The following is a 25945-nucleotide window of genomic DNA, read 5'->3' on the forward strand; positions in this document are numbered from 1 at the left end:
ATGTATAGGCATTTTAGACATAGAGTTTCTTACTGTTGTAAGAAACTTGAAATATTTCTCATATTTTAGCATGAACATCAAATTGTTTACTAAGGCAGATGAGGCTTCCCATATTGCATTTATTTTATTTCATTCTAGCCAGATTGGCTGCATTCTACTCTTTCTACCAAATATTTTCCTACCTAAGAACCTTTTTATATACTATTCTCTCAGACTAGTGTTATTATTTTCCTTTCTAAAAATATTTTATTAGTATACATGAACACCTCTATCTATCTATCTATCTATCTATCTATCTATCTATCTATCTATCTATCTATCTCTATCTATCATTTATCTACCTATCTGCCAGTCCTGGGACTTGAATTTAGGGCCTGGGCACTGTTTCTGAGCTTCGTTTGCTCAAGGTTAAAGGCGCTACCACTTGCACCACAGCACCACTTCTGACTTTTCCTGTGTATGTGGTACTGAGTAATTGAACTCAGGGCTTCCTGCATGTTGGGCAAGCAGTCTACCTCTAGCCACCTTCCCAGCCCTAAGCCGCATTCCCAGACCCAATATATTTTATTCTTGTAGAGGTGATATACAGTGGGATTTCAGTTATGTAAGTCAGGTAATGAGTACATTTCTTTGTGAACTGTGTCATCCCTTCCCTCACTCTCTCCCAGACCCTCCCCTCCCCATCATTTTTAAACTCTCCTTTCAACATCTGGTTTCTTCTCAATATTCATATTCAGTATATGACTACTGAATGGGGACAATCTTTTTTTTTTCCTGAAACTCAGATTATATAACTTTGTATCCCCAATTCTTTCTTGCTCAGTACTGTGGCTCTAGTTCAGAGCTTTGTATTCTTGGCTTTTTTGGAGGATAGCTGGTGCTCTATTACTTAGATTATACCTTTTTTTCCTGCTTAATTGAAGAAATGAGTTTCTTGGGCTGGCTTTGAACCATGAATTTTCAGGTCTGGGCTGCCCTAGTAGCTAGGATTACAGGTATGAGCCTCTGGCATGACCTCAAATATTTAAATTTGATCACCAGTACCACCTTATCTTCCCAGGCCCCAGATTATTCAATATCCATGAAATAAAGTGGAAGAGTCAGTTACAGTTTATATATCATTCAAGCAATCATTACAAAGGAGAATTTCCCCACATATTTATTAGCTTCTTTGTTATCACCAACTAAGTTGTAGCCTCACCTGCGTAGTTCACTATTGTGTTCCATGAGCCAGCCCAGTGCCTGGCGCATGGTCAAAGGCCATGAGAAATCTGCAAGTGGCAATCACTGAGCTTCCTGTCTCAGGCCCTGGGTGTCCTTCATGCTCTGACATTTTGGGATGTTCCACCAGCTCTGCCTCAGTAAAATGTCGATCCACAGTGGGACTCTAGAAATTCCAATTGGCCTTCAGGGGACTGCTCCTGTCTTCATGCTGCCTCAGTGATCATAACAGGCCTTCTGTGATGGAATGAAGGATTTCTTGAAAGTCAGGGGGAGAAGGGAACCAGGGTGGTCAAAGCATCAAACAGGTATGGAATGTGGTATTTAACGGTTTAGTGGGGGTGGGGGAGGGAAATGAGGACAAAACTGTGAGAAGGGGTATCAACATGGAGAAGTAATGCACCCACTACCTGACAAATGGAACTGTAACCCTTCTATGCATTACCCCAACAATAAAAAAAAAAGTTTAGTTCACTAACAAAGTGCGCTGGAATATGTTAAATGCTAAACATGACAGGAACACTCTAGACTAGTGAGGCAAACGACCTTGAACGTTGATAGGAAGGTCGCCATTGCTCTGGATCCGGCATGAGTACTCTGGCACTTAGTCCAAAGATCTGGTCTTTGTGCTGGTGGAAAGGAAGAGATCAAACCTTGTGATTTTCACCAGTCACTGAGGTTGGCAGGGAAGTTAGTTACAAGAGTTTGCAATCTTTCTCACATCTGATATCAAAGGAAAATCGAGTTATTTAGGAAACTTTTATATCCTCTCAACTTAAAATAGATATGGCTTAATGCTAAGCTTTCATTATCTGTCAGCAGAGGGGTGGAGAAGCTCATGAAATTGAGTTGTCAAATATTATTAGGAAGAAGAGATGAAAGTCTAAAATGAGAAAATAAGGCAGAGAGATCATAAGAAAGAAAGACAAATGGACAGTACAAACTTATTATATAAGAATAATTTGACACCCCACAGTCCAAGGAAGAGAGGACTGGTCAAGGAAGCAGTGAGGCTTCTCCGGGATGCTGGGTGTCTCTGCCAGAAATAGAACATGCGATATTTAGCAAGTACCCCCTCATCTCTAGGGCTCTGAGAAATAAAAAGGGTGGCATAAATGGACTAGAAATAATTTCTAGGTCCCTAAATCAAACCAAAGCACCGTCTATCATCTTTTTTTTTTTTGCCAGTCCTGGGCTTGAACTCAGGGCCTGAGCACTGTCCTTGGACTTTCTCAAGGTTAGAGCTCTACCACTTGAGCCTCAGCACCACTTCCGGCTATTTTCTATGTATGTGGTACCAAGGAATCTAACCCAGGTCTTCATGCATGCTAGGCAAGCACTTTAACCACTAGGCCAAACTCCCGGCCCATCTTTTTTTTTTAAACCAAATATCAACTTACTCAAAAATCAGAAGACCTGCTGTTTACTTAGGTAGTTAACTGGCATTTTGAGGTCAAGAAGATACCAAAGTACTACCTTATTTCTTTCCTCAGGGCCTAAAGTCCAAGCATATTAAATTGGAGTCACAAACAAAAGCCCTAGTATTTATGCACATGCCATTTGAAGATTATAAAATATTTTTATGCTTCTTTTCATGTGAGTCCTATAACAAACTCAGGAGGTATTCTTAAATATGGAAACATAAGCCATATAATGAATGATTGTTGTTCTTAAGGTACTATGTTATCTTTCATCTCTTTTGCTGTCCCTAGGTTTTCTCATATTGTTACAGTATCTCACTTTGTTACCTGATATATGGGATATGTTTGTATTTGGTTATTTGAAATTGGATAGGGAAGGGGGGGAGGAAACAAGATGAGGAGTGGGAGTGGGGGGGAGGGAAATGGGGACCAAGACATGTGAAAGGGTATCAATGTATGGGAATTAATGCACCATCTATCTGGCAAATATCATGTAACCCTTCTATTAATTACAATAAAAATATATGAAAAAAATTACCAACAAGGAAATGAAGTATTTCAAAGGCTAAGTGATTTCAGTGAGGTCACTCCTCAGGTAAGCCAGTAGTCATTGTCATTTGTCCTTAGTCTCTGTCTTCCTATCTCTTCTGCACTGCTGGTTACTTCAAGGCAAGTTTGGCTCACAGGAGTTAGTAATAAGAGATGGAGGGAGGAGAACGGGAGGAGGTTTCTCTTGGTCTCTGGTGAGATTCCAGCAGAGTTTCTTGTTCTGGGCACCCCTTCACTTCCTGGATCTGTTAGCTCCATCTTGCCTGTGTCCATCCAGACTGACCTAGAGGCAGTAGTATAGTCCTGCTGTTGTTAATCTCTGTGGTACTTCCTCCCCTGCTTGGTTTAAATTTTCAACCATCTGTGCACCCAATTTCCCCTTATCCCTGGGAACTTCTGCTTCGAGACCTTCGTGGATGCCTGCAACCATGACTAGTATGGAACTGAGATGGCTGCTGAGTGACTCCCATGAATGATATACATGGTGGATACTCTGGATCAAAAGGTAATTCCCAGGGATGAAGTGGGAAGGAGTAAGATTTTATTTCATCACATTATTTAATTAGAAGACAGCACAATGAAAACACATGAATTGTTTCTGAAAATTTCCACTTAATATTTTTTTTCCAGTTCTGGGGCTTGAACTCAGGGCCTGGGCACTGTCCCAGGACACTTTTTGCTCAAGGCTAGTGCTCTGCCACTTGAGCTACAGCACCTCTTCCAGCTTTTTCTGAGTATGTGGTACTGGGGCTTTGTGCATGCTAGCCAAGCACTCTACCACTAGGCTATGCTCTCATCCCCTCCATTTAATATTTAAGTGAAATTGTCGAAAATGGGGGAATGCCTTATTCAATTCCTTACCATAAAAGTCCTTGAATGTTTTCTGCTTTCCTGGTTAGACTATACACAATCCTCTGGCTATGGAATCATGGCAGTGAGGTGCCTTAAGTACAGCAGAAAAATACCACGAGCACATATTACATGCGTGTTGTACAACTGTACATATGTGATGACTGAATGGGGACAATCTTTTTTTTTTCCTGAAACTCAGCTTACATAACTTTGTATCTCCAAGATCTAGCCCAGTATCTGGCATACTACAGGCACCAGTAAATATTTGCTGACCTAATGTATTTGTTTGGCAAAACAAACCCAGTCAGAGTGGCTGTTTAGTTTATCTCTGTATCTCTAAGTATCTACTAGAAAAAGAAATACAGGTCCTTCAAGTCCATAAAATGTATATAAAATTTCCGAGTGAGCCATTCTGTCCCATGCTATGGAACCATCCCTGGAAAAATTAAATCATTAGTAACTTCTATCAGATGATTTCAGCTTTGATCACAGTGGTCATTTTAGATGGGAAGATAGTAGAAACTTGGGTAATTGTCTAAAAATTATGGGAACAATGAAAACTTTATATATTTATGCAGCAACAAGTTTAGCGTTTCACAGTGGCCTGGTCTTGAGAGACTCAGGCCTTTCCCCCTATGCTTGTACTAACTTGGGTGGCCATTTCTCTCTGGCCTCCAGTTTCCTTGTCGGTAAAAAGAAGCAGTAAGATGAAATGATCTTGTGTTAATAGATCTGGTAGCTCATCAGTAGAGAAGCTGCTTTGATTATCACATTGAGACCTCACCTTCTCTGGCCCTGCACTTCTTCCCAGCCTCACCTTACCCGCCAGCTCTCTGCTCAGCCAGCTGCTTGCAAACTTAGATGCAATCACTTGTTTCTGGAACATTCCCCAAATACTCCTTTGTGGAAGGCTTGGTCCCTAGAGTCTCAGTGTTTAGAGGTCATAGCCTTCTCCACATTCTGCCATTCTCGTGATGTTCTGTTTTGTCTCAGGTACATGGAGCCCAGGCAGCAGGAGCTGAAACGTTTGAAGATAGGAGATAATAGTCTTTCCTCCTTTAAGTTTTTTTTAGATATTTTGTCTCAGCAGTAGAAGGGTAACACATGTGACTTTTGAAATCCTGTTTCTTTCCATTCTCTTTATCCTGTTTTAAAGACATCAAATGTATGGCTCTGCCTAATTTCTCTCTCCTTTGAGTTACCTCAGAGTCCTCCTCCTTTTAGTATAAAAATAATAAGATGGTTATTTAGAGGTAGTATGGGGTGCTGGTTAAGAAAGTAGACCAGAGCCAGAGCAATGGGTTAAAAACCTAGGCCTATGAGATATGGGGTGGCTCACTACTGGTTATGCGTCAGTTTATTTAGCTTCAAAATGTTGATAATAGTAGCACTTAGATTAAATTTCTCATGTGGAAAGGCATAGAATGATTTTCACTTTTCTGGCTGGGTACAGACAGATTGATGCCCTTGGACAGGACCTTTATAAGAGAAATGAAATAACAGGAATGAGCAGACGGCAACTGACCTGGTGTGTGTATGTGTGTGTGTGTGTGTGTGTGTGTGTGTGTGTGTGTGTGTGTGTCCACATGCAAGCACACACATTTTCCTACTAAACCATTGCAGTCTTTTTACTATAGACTCAGCTTTTGCATTTTTCTCTCTAGTTTCTAACATAGTGAGATGGCAGACACTGATGGACTGACATTAATCCCAACATTCTGTGCCTAACACAGTAGAGGTAACAGTAGAGATGGAATGTAGAGTTATTTCATGGCCTAGCTATTGTGTTAATTATCCACTATTTGTATTTCTCAGGGTTTTATGCTTGATTATTAAAGCAGTTGGTACATTGTCTTATATTTTATGTGTGCATCTTTTTTGTTAAGCTGTGGAGTCATTAAGGATGTGGCATTGTTATTTAATGAACTTGGTTCCTGTAAAATTCATATTCTGAAATCCTAGTACCCCCCACATCAGAATGTGACTGTATAGGGACAAGGTCTTTACAAATAAAATTCAGCGGTTATGGCAGGTGCTAATTGAATCTGACTGATGGCTTTATAAGTAGAGAACAGGACACTGGGAAATATTAGGGGTTAGAATGTGCAGAGAAAGTTCAAGTGCATCTGAGAGAGTGGTTCAAAGGAAACCAACCCTATAGACTATTTGAGTTGGGACTTCCAACCTTGAATGCAGTGTGAAAATATAAACTTCCGTTGTCTTAGCCTCCCATTGTATGGCATTTTTTATGGCAGCTTTGCAAATGACTATGGAGGCTGTGCTTTTTATATTTATTTAGCAAATGCTTCTGGAGCATCCAGGATGTGCTGATTTGTGAAAACTGTGGTCATCAAATTATCTGTAGAAAAGACCTCACAGACATACCCAGAAATGTGCTTTACTTATATACTAGGGGCTTCACCATCCAATCGAATTGTCAATCATGATTATTCAATTGAGAAAGAAACCTAGCTCTCCAGGCCCTAAGTGTGGAATAACTTGACTTCATAGTGCTCAAGGAAAGAAAGCACAGAGCACACTCAGCTAAGTAAGTGCCAACTGTTTATAAAGCCTGGGGAAGCTGGAGCAGAAGAAAGGCTGATTGGTGAGGAGGAAGAGGAAGTGGGTTCCCGCAGCCCTGACACAAACTGGTGATAACTCGATGCCACACCTTTCCCCTGACTGGACCTCTATTTCCTCATCTTCAAAAATAAAGAGGTTCAGGGTCAGGAGTCTGGCCTAGTGGTAGACTGGGTTCCATTCCTCAGTACCACATACATTAAAAAAAAAAAGAAACTCTGGAAGTGGTACTGTGGCTTAAGTGGTAGAGGTCTAGCCTTGAGAAAGCCCAAGGACAGTGCTCATGTCCTGAGTTCAAGCCCCAGGACTAGCAATAAATTGATAAATAAATGGATTCATAGAGTTCCTTTTGGCCTGGTGAAACTGTTTCTGACATCTAGCTCATGAATGCCAAACTGAAGAAAGAAGGGCTAAAGAGGATCTAAACATCTTCAAACAGGGGGGGTTGCAAGCAAGAAAATAGAAGAGTAAAGTAGGAAGAGTAAGCTAGTGAACTTAACTGGCAGACAGGGTCTCTTCTGTGGTTTTTGAAGCTTTCTCGATGCCCTTTTTGAGGTTGCTCATGTCTAGATCCCATGCTGGTCAGTTACAGCCAGTGGATTCCATGTCTAAATCCTGGCTACAACAGGCCAAATAAATTTGAGCAAATTCTTTAACCTCTCAATGTTCCAGTTCGATTACCTGTACAGAGAGATAATAAAATCTGTATCACAAGGATGCTGTATGGAATAAATGAGATAAGTACTTTTAATACAATATTTTGTTCACTTGGATAAATTGACCTCCAAGATTATACTCCATGATTCTCATGATTCTCATCAGAGCTCAGAGTTAGCTTCTGCAATGCCAGCGTGACCATGGGATCTGTGTTTGTGCCATTTAAATGATGGAGGCGAGGGGAAAATTTTGGAGCTGGTGGATATAACTAATTCAGATCTCTGTCTTAATTAGAGTTCTCTTTTCCTGTTGTTCTTTCAGGGGAAAGACATAGAAATTTAATGAGGATGAAGATTAGGGCTAAATTATGGAAATAGCAGTAGGAAATGGGGAGAGGTTTGGATAAGGAAGGTAGGTGAGAATCCAGCTTGGAGAGTTCGAGACTCCAGGCTGAGGAATCACAATTCCCTTCTCTGAGCTATAGAGAGCCACTGAGAGATGCTGAACAGAATTGTGGCCAGATTGCGGTTTCTCTTTAGAGCAACAGAACAGAGACATGTTTGGGGAGATTAGTTATCTTGAAAATGGAAGAGGAGGTTAGAGATAATGGAAGTAAATGAGACTAAGACTCCAAATCGTCAGACTGGATGGATTCACGCTTTATGGAGCCAGTCAGTATACAGCCTTCCCCATGTAAGCCATGCATATTCTCACCCATATATAACTGAAAAAAGTTCCACTCAATAACAGCCACTGTTCCCACCAACTGCTATATTATAGTTCATTTAAAATATAGTGGCAGCAACTTGCTGAGTAGACTTCATAGCTCAGGGATGAATCATGAGATTCTCCTTCATGTGGAAAATACTCATCTTGAGAGCATTTTCTGGAGTGTGTTGCTACATTCTGGCCCTTTTTTGTAGTGCAGGGATTTGAACTCAGTGTCTCACGTTCACTTAGCTTTGCCAGCTCTCTACCACTTGAGCCTCACCTTTAGCCTGGATTTTGCTCCTTATTTTGGAAACAGAGTCTCAAAAACTTTTTTTTTTTGCCAGTCCTGGGCTTGAGCTCAGGGCCTGAGCACTGTCCTTGGACTTTCTCAAGGCTAGAGCTCTACCACTTGAGCCTCAGTACCACTTCTGGCTTTTTTCTATGTATGTGGTACCGAGGAATCGAACCCGGGTCTTCATGCATGCTAGGCAAGCACTTTAACCACTAGGCCAAACTCCCAGCCCTGTCTCAAAAACTTTTCTGTCTGGTCTGACTTCAAACTTTCCTGAGAAGAATTACAGACATGTGCTAGTGGCACCCAACTGAAATGTTTAATCTTATGTATACTTTGAAGTCTACATGGTATATTATTTTAGTGGTTATATACAGATTCTGGGTACAATAATAAATACATAGCAGAAGTTTTCTAAAAAAGTCTTTTTTTCTTAATAGATTTTTCTAAAATATTAAAATTCAAATCTCCATCGTTTAATTTATTCAGTGTGATACTTAATCTTGGTTGTTAAGTTGATTAGATTGAGAAATGCCCAAGAGGTTAGTAAAGCCAATCTCTGTGTATATATATGATGGGGGGATTCCAGAAAAAACAGACACATGTGACCATGATTAAAGGGGAAAAGACTTCCTGACCATGCACAGTGCCATCCAATACCTTGGGGGCCTGAAAATGGGAAAAGGAAGAAAACAGCTAGTACATGTAAACTTTTCCTGAGTGAATGTATCTATTGCTACTTTCATGTTTCTTGGCCATCAGACTCTGGCTTCTCCAGCTTTTCAGCACAGTTTTACATCAGTGACTTCCAGGAAAGTTTCGAGCTTTTAGCATGGGATTGAGGACTGCACAATTGTTCTGAGACTCCCAGATTCTTGCATTGATCAGTTACTGGGCTCTTTGGTTATCTGGTGTGCAGGTGCTACTATGGGACTATCTAGCCCCCAATTGTAATAAATTCCCATATATATGTGCATATGTATACATATATATGCACATATATATGTATACATATACACATGTAAGTACACATATACTGGTATACATATATAGATGCACTCTGGTATAAATATATATATATATATACATATACATGCCAGTATACATATATACATGTGTGTAGATACACACACATGCACATGTATATACTCATACTCTTTCTCTTTTGGTTTTGTTTCTTTAGATAACCTTTCAGCTTAAATCATATTATATAGCAAGCTCTGCTGTTCATCTGTATGGGAATGACTCTGGCTTTTATCCGGTGAAGAACAATCCTGACTCTGTCCCTCTGTGCTCTGTTGTGAGTCTCAGATTCTTCCTTAAGGTGAGAAAGTTCGTTACTTTTCTTTGTATTTCCTCCAGTTCATTAAGATTGTAGCAGAGTATAAGTCTGAAAATGGTTTAATCTTCTGTTCCTGTCAATTCATTTCAAAAGGAAAGTGATCTGGGCATGTCTTCGCTTCTCTATGATTATTAATTCCACTCACTTATGAATACTTTTATTAGTTTAATCTTTCAATCAGGAAGTCTTAGAAACACAACCTCTAACTAACCACAAATGTTTGACTTAATCACTCGGCCATCTACTAAGTCAGTCAGCACCATTGAATGAGACCTCAGAAACACATAAAATTAAAAATGAGCCTGTTAACATTTCTTAGAAAGCCACTTCACAGCTCTCTTCCAATTACTCTCAGTGAGAAGGAGTCTTAAAATTGAATTCCCATTAGCATTATTTAGAGTGAGGGGGATCAATTATGATATTATGAAAAAAAAATCAATTTCAAAGCTTCTTTCATACAAATTTAATGTAATGATAAGTAACAAAGTGTCATGCAAATCATAATTTAGCATCATCTCAATTTCCAAGTATATTCTGTGTGCCATATAAATAAATAACATAATTATCTAGCAGGAGAAAAAAGAAATAACCCAAACTGTGAACAGAAATATTAAAGAGGAAGCATGAGTGATCTTTGCTTCTTTACGTTGTTCTGCATTTTCAAATTTCCCTCAATATATGTGTTTTGTTCAGGACTTCAGCAAACATCACCTACATATATCAGGCATGAGCCAATTGTGTTCTAGATATTTGAAGTGAATATGACCCCTAGCCTTCTTGCAGTTTATTTTCTACTGAGTGAGTACATGCAAGAAAAAAATTGCAATGAATATAAAGAACCATGATTTGATGGTGCTACAGAGTGGAAGACCCAGAGAGAGGAACCAGTCTGTGCCTCCACTATACGTGCATGATTCCCTTATTGATGAGAGTAAACAACAGTAATGGCCTGAAGACCAGGGAGAAGATGTTACTTGAAGGAACAGCCAGGCTTTGTGTGCTGACGGTGCAGAGAGAAGGCCAGAACAGCCTGGGCCTGGTGTGTGAGCACTGCCATCTGGGGCTGCAGGATCCTGACAGCACCCAAGTCTCTAAGACCTGGAGTAAAGCTAGGCTTCTATCTATCGCTGTGTCATGGTGTGAAGCTTATACGCTTCTCTCCTGAAGACAGTTCTGCTGTGGAGTGAGAAAGGGTCCTGGTGGTGAAGACTGATTAGAAGCTGAGAGTCCTAGCAGAGAAAAGTTTCTCTTTAAAAGTTGCCAGTTGTCTGACCTCAGTTTTTCTGACTCTAAAATGGGTTGTTAGGCAAAGATCACTGTTGTAAAGGCCCTTTGGGTGCCTAAAAATAAAAACATGATTTTGATATGCCTGTTCACTTTCCTAAAAGCATGCAATATTCTCAAACATAGGAGTGAAACCTTATTCCCCTTTGAATTCCATGATCCTTGCAGGCCTGAGCAGATTTGGACAGTACATGCTAGTTGGTGTGTTATTAGAGCTCAGTACTAATACTTCCTTGGCAACTTACCTGCTGAGGACTTCACCCCAGAGGTGTAAGGGAGCCAGTGAGGACTCTTTCAGCAAGAAGTGGCTTCTCTACTATGGAATGTTCACTCACACAGCAAGAAAAAGAGTGTGGAAGAAGTAGGAAAAGAATTCGGGAGACAGGACCTAAAAATGTATTGGAGGCTATTATTGGGCCATGGCCTAGGAGACCTTGCCTGGGAGGGAAGAGATGGACTGGTGGAGAGGAGCCCAGAACTTCATCTAACCACAGCCACAGCAGCCCTCAAACACCAGGAAATGACAAAGTGACAGTCTCTGCCTATTTATAATTGGGGAAAGTGAGGCACAAAGAAAAAGTGACTCATGTGCCAAGGATTTCTGACTTCAGGGCCTCCACTCAGCTAATGTGAAAAGCAGACTTCACTGGAGGAGTCATGTAGAAGAGGAGTGCTTGCCAAAGTGGAAAGGATCACCAAGGGGCGGGGCAGGCTAGGGAAGATGGTGGGGGGCGGGGCAGCCCCTGTTTTAGAAACTATAACAAATGTTCCAACACCTTAATTTTGACATCCTATAATCTAAGCAGGGCTAAACATCATCTGCAGAGCTTGTGTTATGCAATCAGAGCAGATCAAACAAAAGAAAGAAAGTAACACTTGAGCCAGCCAGATGGGATCTGGGCGCAGAACAAGCAAATCCTAGCGAAAATAGATCAGTGATACTTTCCCAAGAGACAGGGAGCTGCTGGGAGCTGCTGGAACTCAGCCCCTTACATGAAGGATGGAGAGGGCTAGGGCGGGGGTGGGGGTAGTGAGTGTCACATTCTGCACATAGTAAACAAGCCAGAGTCCAAGATGAGGACTGGAACCAGCTCTTCCACATAACTCAGTGGTCAATCCAGTTTGGGATCTATTTGCCTTACAGTCACAAGATCAGGGGCCAATAAAGTATCTCAGAGCATCTTACACACACACACACACACACACACACACACACACACACACACACAGAGCTTTGGGTCTATAAGGTCTTTTCTTCACTATGTACCATGAACAAATGACATTACTGGAATTCCAGTCTTTACTTCTCCAAGTCCAAGGTAGAGCTCGTGGAATCCATACTCAACTCTAGCTAGTCCAACCCCTTTATTTAATACCTGAGGACTGGACTCCTTAGAGCAGGCTGTTGGCTTACTTGAGTCAAGTGGCTTAGTTAATTTGTCTCCAGTCCTAGGGTGCTTTCCACACCAGAGAGGAAAGCTGCCCTCTTTGATACCCTTGTAATAGTTTGTTTCTGTCCCCAGGCAAGCATTCTCACAGGGGAGGTATAAGAGATCTGGACAATATCCAGTCTGCTACTCAGGCCGGGGCCTGACATCTTGCCATACGGAATGATGTGGAAGCCTGCTGCTATGATGAGGAGGCAAACATAATCACTCATTTAAACAATAAAGGTCTCTTTGCAGGATCCTGTATGTACTTTCACTTTCTCTTTGATTTCTAATAGTAGGAATCAGTACCACGAATCCCATCTTCTTCACACTAAAGCCCAGCAAGGTCAAGAAACATTCTCCAGGACACACACTCCAGAAGGGGGTTAGGATTCAACTCGCTGTTGAATTCAATTATGCCATATGTCTTGTTGCTGAGTGATATGGGTTCTCCACGTCACATGTTGTGAGGAATCTCAAGATAACATATTCCTCTGGATCCTGCTGTCTTTTGGGTTTGCAAGTAGAACTATAAGCTCTAGGCTACACAGGAGGGTAGTGAGGCTAGCCTAGATGAAGACCAGAGCCAAGGTCATTCCCATTCCCATTAGGTCATGTCCTATTTCAGGACACGAATGTCTTTGAAGAGTGTGTAAGGCTGGAACCTGGCTCATAGATGTAAAGAGACATTATTAAAGGGTAGGTGTAGGAGGGATGAAGCCTACAGAAAAGATACAGAAAGAACCTAGGGTGTTGTATGAAGGACAGATTTCTGATGGAGGCCTTTGCACAACTTGTGTGAACGTGCTTGCCTTCACAGCAGACTTATATGTGTGTCCTAAACCAAGCAAGGATTTCCTCCAGTGTCCCTGGAGGCATTCAGTTTCTGCTTTAATGTCCCCAGGAACAGAGGACTCATTACCTTTCAGACGATTCTAATTGTTAGAAGTGTCTACACTTCACATGGAGCCAAAAAAATGTCCATTCCAGGTGTGTTTGTGCCTTAACTGCAGGTCTGCCTTTTGGTTTATAAAGACCGAATCGGCTTTCTCCTTTACAGGAAGTCTGCTGGGTATTTGAATATCATTTCCCTTTTTCTCTCTTTTCTTTTTTTATTCTAGTGTTCTTCAAAGTGTGCTGAGCAAAGTAATAAGTTTACATGATGTTACAAGATGTCCTTATAAAACAAACATACTAAAACAAACAGACAGAACCCCATAAATAGCATTCTGTGAGTATGCCAAGTTTAAACAGGTCAGTCAGGTATGCTTCCTGCAAGACTTCTTAGAACTTTTATGATGTTCTTACAGATCATGAGTACCAAAAGAGAAATGGAGGCTGTACAGTTACTCACGTTCTTTTTACCTCAAAATGTGTTTTTTACTGGGTGTACCTTTTACTATGTCAATGTAGCCTATTCAAAATAGTGTTTGGAAAAATGCAAATCTAAGCTCTTTTTTATTGATTTTACATTTTAGCATTCACAGTATTACCTTTAAGTAGATGTACAAAGAGTTTTTAATTCAGCATAGCAATTTATAAGTACAGAGCATCTTGATCAACGCAGATTCTTGTTATGTTTCTAAACAGAAAAGTGAAGCCTTTCTCACCCGTTCTTTTGAAACATCATATTGAAGGCTATGCAGTTAAATTAGAATCTTGCATAAATAAAATATTTTTGGTGTAATTTTGTTGCACTTAATCCATGGGAGAAATTATTTGTTGCTCACCTGAAATTCGAATTTAAACTTGGGTTCCTGTTTCAATTTGCTAAATCTGTCAGTTCTACACACACCCAGAGTCAATCACCATAGTGATTCTTTGCTTTGAAAACCATCAGAATTAGACACCATATTCAAGAGACAGACAAGGCAAACACTGAAATCTTTGGAATCCATCTGTAACTGCTGGTCCCTGAGACATTTTTAAAGGGAAAGTAATCAAATATTTATGGATGATTAGAGGAAGACCTGAAGTTGACAGATACCAGATTGCTTTCTGAGTCTTCTGGCAAAATCTAGAAGCCAATTTTCTAGCTCACAACTGTTCATCAATATATTTAAGCTATCCTGAATGCTAGTATTATAGAACTTGATCCAAACAGAATTTGTCATTTCCCCCTTAAAGTTTTCACATACATATATTTTTATTATTGTTCATAATGATTAAAAAAGTGGAGACTACAGAGAAGTAGTAACTGGATACATAGGGTTCACATTCTCATGAGTGCAAAATCCAAATGATCATAGACTAGAAATAAGATGGAGATTTATCTTCTACAGTAGGTAGGGAGAGGGTGGGAAGTTACTTCCAAATTAATGCCTCCCTAAGCAGAGGAAGTAGGATTTTATTTGACAAATCTATACATATTCATTCAGGAAAGTACTTCTTGAGGATTCTCAGTATAAGGTCATAGTTCAAGAAGGAAAAATAGCAAATGCATTTGGGGGCATGTTTAACTCAAGGTCATGGTATACAGATTTTAAAGGTTCAAATGGCTTGGGTGTGTTCATCTTGAGACAAAGTTTTAGCCAAAAAAACATTTTTCCCCCAGGCCTGGGGCTTGAACTTAAGGCCTGGGCACTGTCATAGAGCAATTTTGCTTAAGGCTAGTGCTCTGCCACTTGTCTCACAGCACCACTTCTGGCTTTATGCTGTGTTTGTGGTACCAAGGAATCAAACCCAGGGTTTCATGCATGCCGGACAAGCACTCTACCAGTAAGTCCCTCTCCTAGACTTAAATGAAAAATTTGATATGTTAATGTCAGAGTTTCCCTAATGATACCTGACCTGCGGCTGGTAGCTAACACATTTTACTGCACATTCTTAAGAGATTTGAGGATGAAGGTCATTTTCCTGAAACTTGTTAACTACCATCTTAATGAGAAACAAAAGTGGTGCTGCCAAAGCAGCATAAATCTTAGGAACACCAGGGTAGTCAAACGCATAGCTTGAGTTCTTTTTGTAGTTGTTTTATTAATGCATATTTAATTATGACACCAATCATGAAAAAAATCTACTAAAATAGACATTCTCCCTTTAAGTAGCTCAGGAAAAAATGACTTAATGTCTGAGGAATCCAGGCAAATATATAGTTAAGCAAATGGGTAAATTGTAAGAGTGAGATAAAGGGATGTTTACTGCTGTGTCTTATAATACAATAGCATTGAACGTGATTTCAAGCTTATAGTTAAGATGCAAAGAAATACAGACATTCAGAAGATTAAAACTATATAAAGAAATAGACCTCTAAAAGAGTGTGGTAGAAAAGAGGACTAGAAGGGAATGAATCTGATAAAAGTCCATTACATGCATATATGGGAATGTCCCAATAAAACCCCATTATGCAATTACTATATGCAGCAGATTTTTTTAAACAAATGGCCCAAATGGGAGAGCAGGATTGCTTGGTTCTATTATTATTATACTTTCTCTGGCTCGCACATGTGTTGGGTCTCAGGTCACAGGAGTATGTACATATTTGTAGACGCACTTGAATCCTTTGGTTCTTTCTTATGCTCTCTTTATCCTTATTCTAGTATAGTATCCAGGGAGACATACTTGGATGTCAACTTGCAGAAGAAAAATATTTCCTAACCTCCCAGATTTGAAATTGCTGGCAACCAGGATACAGATTGCTTTTTATGGTCAGGCGTTCCTGACTAACCTCTACTTTAAGACGGAAACTCCTGGACCTCTGACATTTACTTGTATGAAGGTAATCTTTGGACCTCAGATCTCAGGGCTCAGATATAGTCTCAGACCAGTGGTTGATCCTTGCATGCTTTTCTAATTCACTTAGTCCTTCTTCTCTCAGTTATCCAGAGAGATAATTCAAGGGTTCAGCACTACCCATCAAATCAGGAAAATTTCTAAACAAAAGGTTTGGAGAAGTACCAAGAAACACAACAGCCAGTGCAGGGCTTCTGGGTCAAACCCCAAAGAAGCTGTCACCTTCCCTGGCTAAGGATCCATTTCTGGCAGTACTGTGGTGAGCCTGGGTCAAGCTTCATTGCTGCTCCTGCTGAGAGTCAGATAATCAAAGCCTAAGAGTTGGCAAGGAAAGTCCCATTTGGGTCATCAACTTGTAACTAAATGCAATAGGTTCACATCTTGTCAAGAACAGAGCCAAACAAACTCAGCCAAGAAATCAAAGAGTTAAAGATCTATTCAGGCAAGGACAGTACAGAGTTACTTGTTATTTCCAAAGCAGTGGCCACCTGTAATCCTCTTTCTATTGTTTTTCTCCATTGACTTAAACAAACACAGAGTCAAGGTCCAAACCTGACTGCATTAGCTGTGGCGGTATGCCTAGCACAATCTCTAAAATTGAAGTGTTTAAAGTAGTTGGATGCTGGTGGCACACATCTGTAATCCTAGCTACTCAGGAGGCTGAGATCTGAGAATGGTGGGTAAAAGCCAGCCTGGATAGGAAAATCTGTGCGACTCTCATCTCCAGTGAACCACCACAAAAGCTAGAAGTAGGGGGGGTGGCTCAAGTGGTAGAGCACTGTTGAGTTTAAACCCCAGTATCAGCACAAGAAAATAGTATTCAAAGAAGATTTCGTGAATGAGTGAATTACACATGACATTGCTTGGAAAGCAAAACAAACCACGAGTTGACATTGAGAGAAGAGATTGCCAACCCCTTTCCTCTTGGTTGGAATATGTCATCCCCCTCAAACTGTCTCCAACCTATTATTGTGCATGCCATTCACCTGTGCTGAAGGCAAATCTGTTGAAAGATGTTGTGCAAAACAAGAACATCTAATTGCTATGACTAAAATAAAACATTTCAACCAAACACAAGCTGTTTTTAAGAAGTTGAATTACTTCCCAGAGTTTGCAGTTTTTACTGAGGTGTGGAACTTGGCCCTTAAAATGAGATGGATCATCTCCAGTGGGTGTGGGGCTGGGGGAAATCACACCAGATCTTCCTACAAGTAACATCCTGATCCAAAAGGAATTAGGTAAAGTGAAGAGGGCGGCCTTAGAGCCAGCTGCAGGGGCAGGTATGAGACACAGGATATAGGATCTCATAGCTTGGGCTTGGGGCATAAATAAATCTAGGTACATGACAGGCTTTTAGCTTTTACACTAAGCCACGCTCGATAGAGTTCACCAGTGCTTATCCCCGGTATGAACTCACTCCAGCTTGTGGCTTGTCAACAATGACAATGTATTAGGGACTGGTCCCTGGAGCAGGCGATTGCTTTTATCTCTAGCATGGCACCTGTGGCTTCAGTGCTGTGACTTTCTAAGATAACCTGAAGCACAAGGGGAGAGAAGTACAGTGACAAGAGCCCTGAGACTTAGGAGGGTAACCCAATGGTGTGTGGTGTCAGTTATTTTCTGAGTATGAGAGTAAATACTCAAATTCAAGATTCGACTCAGCTGTAGCTCATGGTCACAAGTCTTTAGTCTCAGTCTTTTAATCTACAAATTGGGAGCAATTGTTCTGACCTTAGGGTTCTTGTGAGGCTTAGACACCATGGCCCCCTGTAAAGTTCTGTATGCTGGATGGACCTAGGGATGCTGCTACTCACTGCCTGTTTGAGCACTCTAGTCTTCAGCTGCTGGATGGATGTGAGAGCTTGCTGCCAAGAGTTCATAAAAGAGCACCCAGTGGAGGAGAAAGAAATGTCCCCATGCATGCCCTGAGGCAATATTCAAACACATTGCGGCATTCCTCTTAACTATGAAAGAAAACATTTTTCAAGTTCACATGGGAAGACATAAAACAGAAGTGAATAGAAGTCTTTAGGATGGCTTCTTCACCCAAATCCTTCTGGAACATCTTTATGGCCTGAGGATATATGGCTCTAGGTAAACCTTTCATTCTGCCTGTTTCTATTGACTGTTTCCTTGGAGCCTGTCACTGGCTTTCTGGCAAAGCTCCTGATGGCATTGCTGGTAAACCAGAGCCAGAAAGTACACACGTGTAGTTCTATCTCATTGAAGGGAAAATAATACAGGGTGCTGTGGCCAATGAACTGCATGTTACTTCCTCTGCTGTTAGAGAGGGGAAATTCTCTACTGTGTAAGTCTGTGGGCGCTGCAGTACATAACACACAAGAGACTTGAGGCCACGAATAGGCTTTCCTTCCAGCTTTATCCATTTCTTCCTCTGTTGTCCCACTTCCAAGTGCCATTCCTTCAAGAATGCATTACTTTTCTTTCTCATGCTCTCCCTACAGGGTCCTGAAACTCCAAATTCTCCCATTGTTTCTCGGGTCTACTTCTCAGGGTTGGGGACTTTGTATAAAGAGTACTCCAGCCTGGAGCTGCCAGAGGCTGTGCTTCCAACTCTAGGAGGCACAAGGCAATCTTTATGCAACCTGACCTGCCCATCCTCCCCTCCTTGCCAGGCCAAGAATAGTCAATGATCATGTTCTGGAAGGAGCCCCACCTTGTCACTGGGTGCTTGCTCTGTGCCAAGAGGAGGAGGAGGAGTGGTGCTGAGGCACATGCATGAGGCCAAGCAGCCAAAGCCAGTGGAAGCTCCTATTCAAGCCACCACTTCCATGGTTCTTATCCCAAGAACTGATTGAAGCCTAATGGTACCCAGAGAGAACCTGCTCCCTCCCACCCAATGTACCTTACACACACACACACACACAGAGAGAGAGAGAGAGAGAGAGAGAGAGAGAGAGAGAGAGAGAGAGACAGACAGACAGACAGACAGACAGACAGACAGACAGACAGACAGAGACAGAGAGAAATGGGGGAGTGTGTGTTGAGGGGCAGAGTTTGCCAGTGACTCTATATGTAAGTGTATATTTTAAAGAAAATACACACAAGTCTATGTGAATGCATATGTACGCCTTATCTATCAATGCATGAGAATACTATTTATGAATACATACAAAGTCTGAGAGACTCTTTCAAAATGCAAACCTGATCATGTCTGCAAATCCAGCAGTGATTTATAAATGCTCTTGAGATAAAAGCCCAGGCCCCTATGGTTCTGTTTGCAGGTCTCCTGTGCCTCATCTTCTGTGCTCTTCTCTCTGCAGTTATACTCATTTTTCTTCAGTCTTTCCTATGTAAAAGGTATGTTTTCACTATAAGACATTTGCACATGATTTTTTTTTCTCCAAGTGGCATTTTCTTTCCTCTTCCCTTTTTCTTGGACTTATCTAATCATTCTTCAGCTCTCTGACAAAATTTTACTTCTTTAGGGAAATTGACCATTCAGATTATTCGGGTTCACTGAAAGCATCCCATATTTTCTTTAAAGCAGCTACTAAAATTACCATCTTACAGGAATTAAAAATATGTTTTATATATAGCAAAACCAATTTGCCATATTTGGCAAAAATGATTTGTGTTCCCTCACTAATCTTGATCATCTAACAGTGCCTGGAATAGAACAAGAGCTCAGTAAATGTGAACTGAACAGGGATGTGTATTCTCCCATATGGCGAGGGTCAGTACATGATTGTCTGCACTCAGGTGGCACTGTGACCACTGGCACAGGACATGGAGTGTTTTCTCACTTGGAGCGCATGACAGTGTGCTGAGGAATTCATATCTGCATTTAGGGGAGATTAATTAGGTTTAGCGTGTCTGTGCCCCATGTATGCGAATCTATTTACGTGAGAGTGTTCACCAAAGAATCTACATGCTTATATACACTTAGGTGAACATATATATGTGTGCAAGGAAGTATCAGCCTTAGTTCTAAGCTTTAAAAGAACAGCAGAGACGAAGTAACTTATAAGGAAAGGAGGCTTCTGTTAGGCTCATGGTAGTTGAGGCTGAGAAGTCCAAGACTGGTTAGTCATATCTAGTTCAATTCATGATGAATGGCAGGGGGCAGATGATAGGTGCATGCAGAAGAGATAAAATACAAGGGCAGCCTGGCTTTATAACATGTGCCATGGGTAAACAAATCTACTATTGGCCCCTGTCTCCACATCTGTGGAAAGCCCTACCTTTAGCATTACCATAATGGCAGGCAAATTCCAGCATGAATTTCAGAAGGGACAAATAATCTTTAAACCACAGAAGCAGAAACATCAATGTAAGTCTTCATATCTGTTTAGTTGGGTGTGTCCCTCTGTGGGGAAGTATGCCTATGTGTGAGTCAGATTAGTTTCTGTCTCTGGGTGGGTCACCGTTTCAGATTTCTAAGTAGGACAGTTTATGTACATTAGGAAAATTGGATTCATGTAGACCTTAGCCCAAGGCAGGATGTCATGGGCCTGTCACTGGAGTGAAGTTCCTGTTTCTTTCTGGATTGCCACCTTCCCCTTCACATACTAAGTTGAGAAGTAGAAGGTATGGTTTAGAGGAGCCTTACTGGAATGCATAACACTGTTTAGATGTCATGTGCTAAAACACACTTTTTATTTAAGTGCCTAATTACTCATGATTATCTTCCACTCTTACAGTCACATTCTGTAAATTGTTTTCAAGTTCATGGCTTTCCTGGATGACAGAGGAAAATTCTGGTTCACTTTATCTGACAGGATGTTTGTGTAATGCATGTAGCCACTGAGGGTCAATTTTGACATATGACACTGTGTGCTCTGAGCAGAGAGCAGAGGGATGGTGGGCTGATCTCCAGCTTTCCAAACTGTATTTAGAGCACCTGTCTGACAATCCTCTGGAGAGGTGGAAGCAAAATGCAGTTTTCTGGCCTCCAATTACAGTCCTATTAGATCAGAATCTCAGAGATGGGGATCAGAGATGTTCATTTTCTCACAAGTTCTCCCTTCCCCTTCCCCATCATTTTTGTGTTCAATAGGGTTTTGTACCCATAACATAATAGAAGCTTATGCCTCTTTTTTAATGCCTGTCCCGGGGCTTGAACTCTGGGGCTGAGTTCTGGCCTTGTGCTTTCTCAAGGCTAGAGCTCTACCACTTGAACCACTGCACCATTTCTGGCTTTTTCTATGTAAGTGGTACTGAGGAATTGATTCCGGGTCTTTGTGCATGGTAGGTAAACACTCTACCACTAGGCCGTGCTCCCAGTACCCAGAAGCTCATATCTTAACCCATATTCCCAATCCTTCCATGACTCTGTTGAGAGAGATATGAGTGTGGGGTGTGTGTGTGTGTGTGTGCGTGTGTGTGTGTGTGTGTGTGTGTCTGTTTGTATATGTGTCTGTGTACCAGTACTAGGGCTTGAACTTAAGGACTCGGGCACTATCCCTTAGCTTTTATGTTCAAGGTTGGCAAGGTACTACTTAGGCCACGCCTTCACTTCCAGCTTTTGGTTGGTTTATTGGAATTAGAAGTCTCAAGGCTTTCCTGATCAGGCTAATGCTTTGAACCTCAATCCTCATAACTCAGTGTCCTGATTAACTAGGGTTGCAGGAGAGAGCCACCAGTGTCTGGACAGAAAGACATTTCTAAGTCTAGCAACCTTATATCCTTGAAGATGATCCTCTATTCTTTTAGGATGAGGACTTTTAGGTGAAAGGCTTTGTAGAAGGACACGATGGGAAACAAAATGACACATAAAGTCTGCACATTTGTAAGCAGAACCCACGGGTTTTTAATACATATCAGCCCAATGACAAGTTTCTTCAAAGCAAAACCAAACAAAAATGAAACCAAACACTATCTCCCAACAGATAGAGTAGCCTATAATATTTACAGCACTCTAATAGGCTTTTATTTTTTCAAGAAAACCTGAACAGTGGAGTAGATGGAACTGGGGTAGTAAAACAAAGCTCAGAACAAAGATAATTACTGTAGCTTCTCAATCTCAGACCTTAAGTTATAAACCTAATATGGCAAGTTTGAAAGGAAAGCAGGAGTGAGTTCCCTAAAATCTCATTTTTGCTGTGATATGGGTGTTATCATTTTGATTAAAGAATTGTTTTCTCTTCCTGGATGTGAACACATTTAGAAACCCCAGCCTTGCCCTAGTAGTACCAGATAATAATAAAAAAAATAAAATAAAAGAGTCTACGCATAGCTCACAGCCTCGTCCTCTCTACGATGCTAAAGGACCAGGGCACTAAGAGTCTTGTTCCCCAGGCAAAGGATTGACCCAGCAGTGACAGCTCTGTGAGGGCCTGCCCTGCCCTGAGATCCTCTGATGAGGAACTTCAGATACTGACACAGTCCTAGGCCAATGAGACTGAGAGAACCTGGTTTCTACTTGCCAAGGCCTGAAAGTGGCCATTTGACTCAGTACAACTCTGTGTGCCACCCCCAGATGCCTCCCTCTGTTCTTCCTGGCAGAGGAAGCTCATTCACCCATGCCTCAGTGCTAGGCAGTGATACTGGCTCTGTACAGTCTGCTGTTCTAGTTACACATGACCCTAGCTACCTACATCACACAGGTTTGCCCTTTAGTTCTCCTCCAGTGGGCTGGAATCATGACACATCAAAGCTCAGTTTCCTTATTTTAAACACCAAATGCAAAAGGGACTATATGCTGTGGGGTTGGGGTGAATACTAAATGAATTCAGACATGAATTTGCCAGGTGCAGTGTTTGGCCCCTCAGTAGCGCCTTATTTATTTACTCCTTCATTCATTCATTGATTCATTCATTCATTCATTTTGGTGCCAGTACTTATGGGCCTTAAACTCATGGTGTGGGGCATGAGTGCTATTCTGTCCCTTAGCTTTTTTGCTCAAGGTTGATGCTTAATCACAGCTCTAATTCTGGTGGGGTTTTTTTGGTAATTAATTGGATATAAGAAACTCAGAGATTTTTCTGTCTGGATTGGCTTTGAACCATCATTCGTAGATCTCAGCCTCCTGAGTTGCTAGAATTATAAGTGGCATCTGGAGAGGCTGCAGTCTTCTGCTAGCTATCACAATAATCGGGTTACCTGAAATTCCCTGCTGAAGAAGACACCTGCTACTGTGCTTTCCCATACTAGGTATTCACTCTGACTTCAGTGGACTTATTTTAACAGAAGTTAACAGGCTGGGTTGGAGGCATTCAGGAACGTAGAAAGAACTAGTTCCTGGGCATTTATTTGCAGGCCCGGGTGCAGGAAATGTGTTTTCAACAAAGTAACTGTAGAAATAGCCATTTCATCCACTAGCAAGAATGGGGCGGGGGGAATCTCATTCTAATTTGCAAAGTTTATATCTGTAAACTTATTCCTCAGCATGTGTTCCAGGGACTAATTATGTAAGAAATCCTGGAGGAACTTGCTAGCATGCAAGCTTCAGGACTCCAGTTTATGCCTCCTGACTTGAAGTCTCAGGGCCTAGATTCTAGGTCTTGAAACTGTACGTCACCAGACCAATAGATTTGCAGAAATTGTTTATCTAATAATTCACCTTGCCTATAGAAACTGAAAGGGGGAATTTGTGAAAGCACAGGCCATAAATACAAACCATCTTCGTAATATATTCATACAGACTTGTATTACCATGGTTAGGATTAGAAATATATATGCACATGTATGAAGAAATCACATACCTTTTTATCCTCAGAGGATAACAGAATAACTATGTATTTCCTTTTGTGTGTGTGTGTGTGCTTCAACTCAGAGCCTAAGCATTGATCTTTTAGCTTTTTCACTCAAGTCTGGCACTCTATTACTTAAGCCACACTACCACTTTTCTTTTCTTTTTCTTTTTTTCAGGTAAGAGTTTCACAGACTGGCCTACCCAGGCTATCAGATCTAAGCCTCCTGAGTAGCTAGGACTATAGGCATGAGCCTCTGGTTGGTACCCTGCTTTTATTACCTTCCTAAAGAAGAAAAATGTGCTTTCCAAAGAAGAGCAATGCAGCTAGATGTGCAACACTGAAGACTTCCTGAAATCTTACAGAAATGTAGAGAAAAATCCAAATATAGGAACCTATGTTAACCCAAAGTGCTTCTCCGTTGAGATGATGAAAAGGGGAAGTGGCCTGCCAGACATTCCCCACCCAGATCACTAGTGGCTGCTCTCAGACAGACCCCAGGCCTTTGGACTTTGGGACCAAAGGGCTACAAGGGCTTGATGCGGGCCAGAGCCTGTCTCTCTCTTCCTGCCTGCCCAGTGAGGGTGACAGAAAAAGCACAGGAAGTGTGGTGATTCTGAGGGAGGAGAAGGATGTAATCGTCTTCACAGAGAAGACTTTTCAACCCTCACTATTCTCTCTTTGGGAGTTAGTAGGTCATTGGCAAAAGGCATGGGAAGAGCAGCTGATGAAAAGGTCTAATAGTTTGGAAAACTGCTTAACCTTATTGCTCTATTTCTGGATGTTCCCCGATGGCCGAGGATTGAGGAGACAGATCTTGGTTTCCCCTGGAGGTTTCCCATTTAGAAATACAGCGAAACCTTTGAAATCTAGAGGAACTAGGAGAAGACCAGCTGCAGTTAGGGAGCAGTCAGAGTACTTTTTAAGGACAATTAGGTCTATTAGTTTCAAGGACACAGGGTTAATGATTTAGATAGAGCCTAGTCAGGCCTCCTAGCTTTCATACAGAGCACTGTTTCATCTAGACTTCCTTTGAATAGTTTCAAGGACCTTAATCTGTGTTGCTCTTGATTTCACTGAACCTAAAACCTTCACCAGAGCCAGAATCTGCTTTGGGTAAGGTTACCTTTTACCTCTAGTAGTCACAGTGAGTAGGTATCTCTTCTCCCACATGGAATATATATGTGTGTGTGTGTGTGTGTGTGTGTGTGTGTGTATACATGTGTATACATATATATCAGATATATAATATATACATCTATATCATCTATATCATCTATAACTATATATTACATATATATAAATATATAATACTGGGGCTTGAATTTGCTTAAAGGTGGCATTCTACCCTTTGAACCACACTTCCACTTCTGACATTTTGATGATTATTTGAGGATAAGAGTCTCATGGACTTTTTTTTCGGGCCTGGTTTGGAACAATGATCTTTAGATCTCAGCTTCCTGAGTAGTTAGAATTGTAGATATGTGCCACTGGCACTCAGGTTGGATCTCACATATTTGAAAGCAGTTATCATGCACTAATTTTTTCTTTACATCATTCTCTTGTTGAGACTGATCATCCCAGAATATTCAGCTATTTTTTATGACTAATGTCATCAACTCTAACTAGAAATATGATTGACTGTCTTTAGCCTCTAAATTAATAGTCATATAAATTCAGATACATAGATTCAGAGAGTAAAGTCTAGGCACCCCTATACTGGCATTGTTATTATTATTACTATTATTATTATTATTATTATTATTTTGCCATTCCTAGGCTTGAACTCAGGGCCTGAGCACTGTCCTTGGACAGTGAAAGTGATTGCCTGAGAAAGTCCTAGGACTTTCCCAAAGCTAGAGCTCTACCACTTGAGCCTCAGCACCACTTCCAGTTTTTTTCTATGTATGTGGTACCGAGGAATTGAACCTAGGTTTTCGTGCATCTAGGCAAGCACTCTACCACTAGGCCAAATTCCTGGCCACTGGCCTTGTTATTTTAAAAGTAATCAAAGTGAGGTCTCGGAGGGACGCAACTTCACTTCAGAGAGAGAAAACCAGAAAGACAGAGAGAATTAAACAGAAATTGCTAGAGGGGGAGAGGAAACAGAAACGAGGTTGATTAAAGATCTATTCCCTAGCTGTATGAATCCCAATTCAGAGCTTTGTTCATTTCTACCCTGCCTCATATTACTCATGAGACAGGGGCACTTCCCAAAC

General features: G+C 41.1%; 1 long non-coding RNA gene across 1 annotated transcript; it reads left to right on the plus strand.

Annotated features, from left to right (window-relative positions):
• Positions 1-9470: 9470 nt before the first annotated feature.
• LOC150063906 (uncharacterized) lies at positions 9471-15967 on the plus strand. Its single transcript, XR_016535104.1, has 3 exons — positions 9471-9607; positions 13461-13570; positions 15879-15967. It is a non-coding gene; the product is annotated as an uncharacterized LOC150063906 (long non-coding RNA).
• Positions 15968-25945: the final 9978 nt, after the last annotated feature.

Source organism: Megascapheus bottae, chromosome 4 (genome assembly GCF_031878675.1).
Source record: "Megascapheus bottae isolate mThoBot1 chromosome 4, mThoBot2.hap1, whole genome shotgun sequence".
NCBI classification, from domain to species: domain Eukaryota; kingdom Metazoa; phylum Chordata; class Mammalia; order Rodentia; family Geomyidae; genus Megascapheus; species Megascapheus bottae.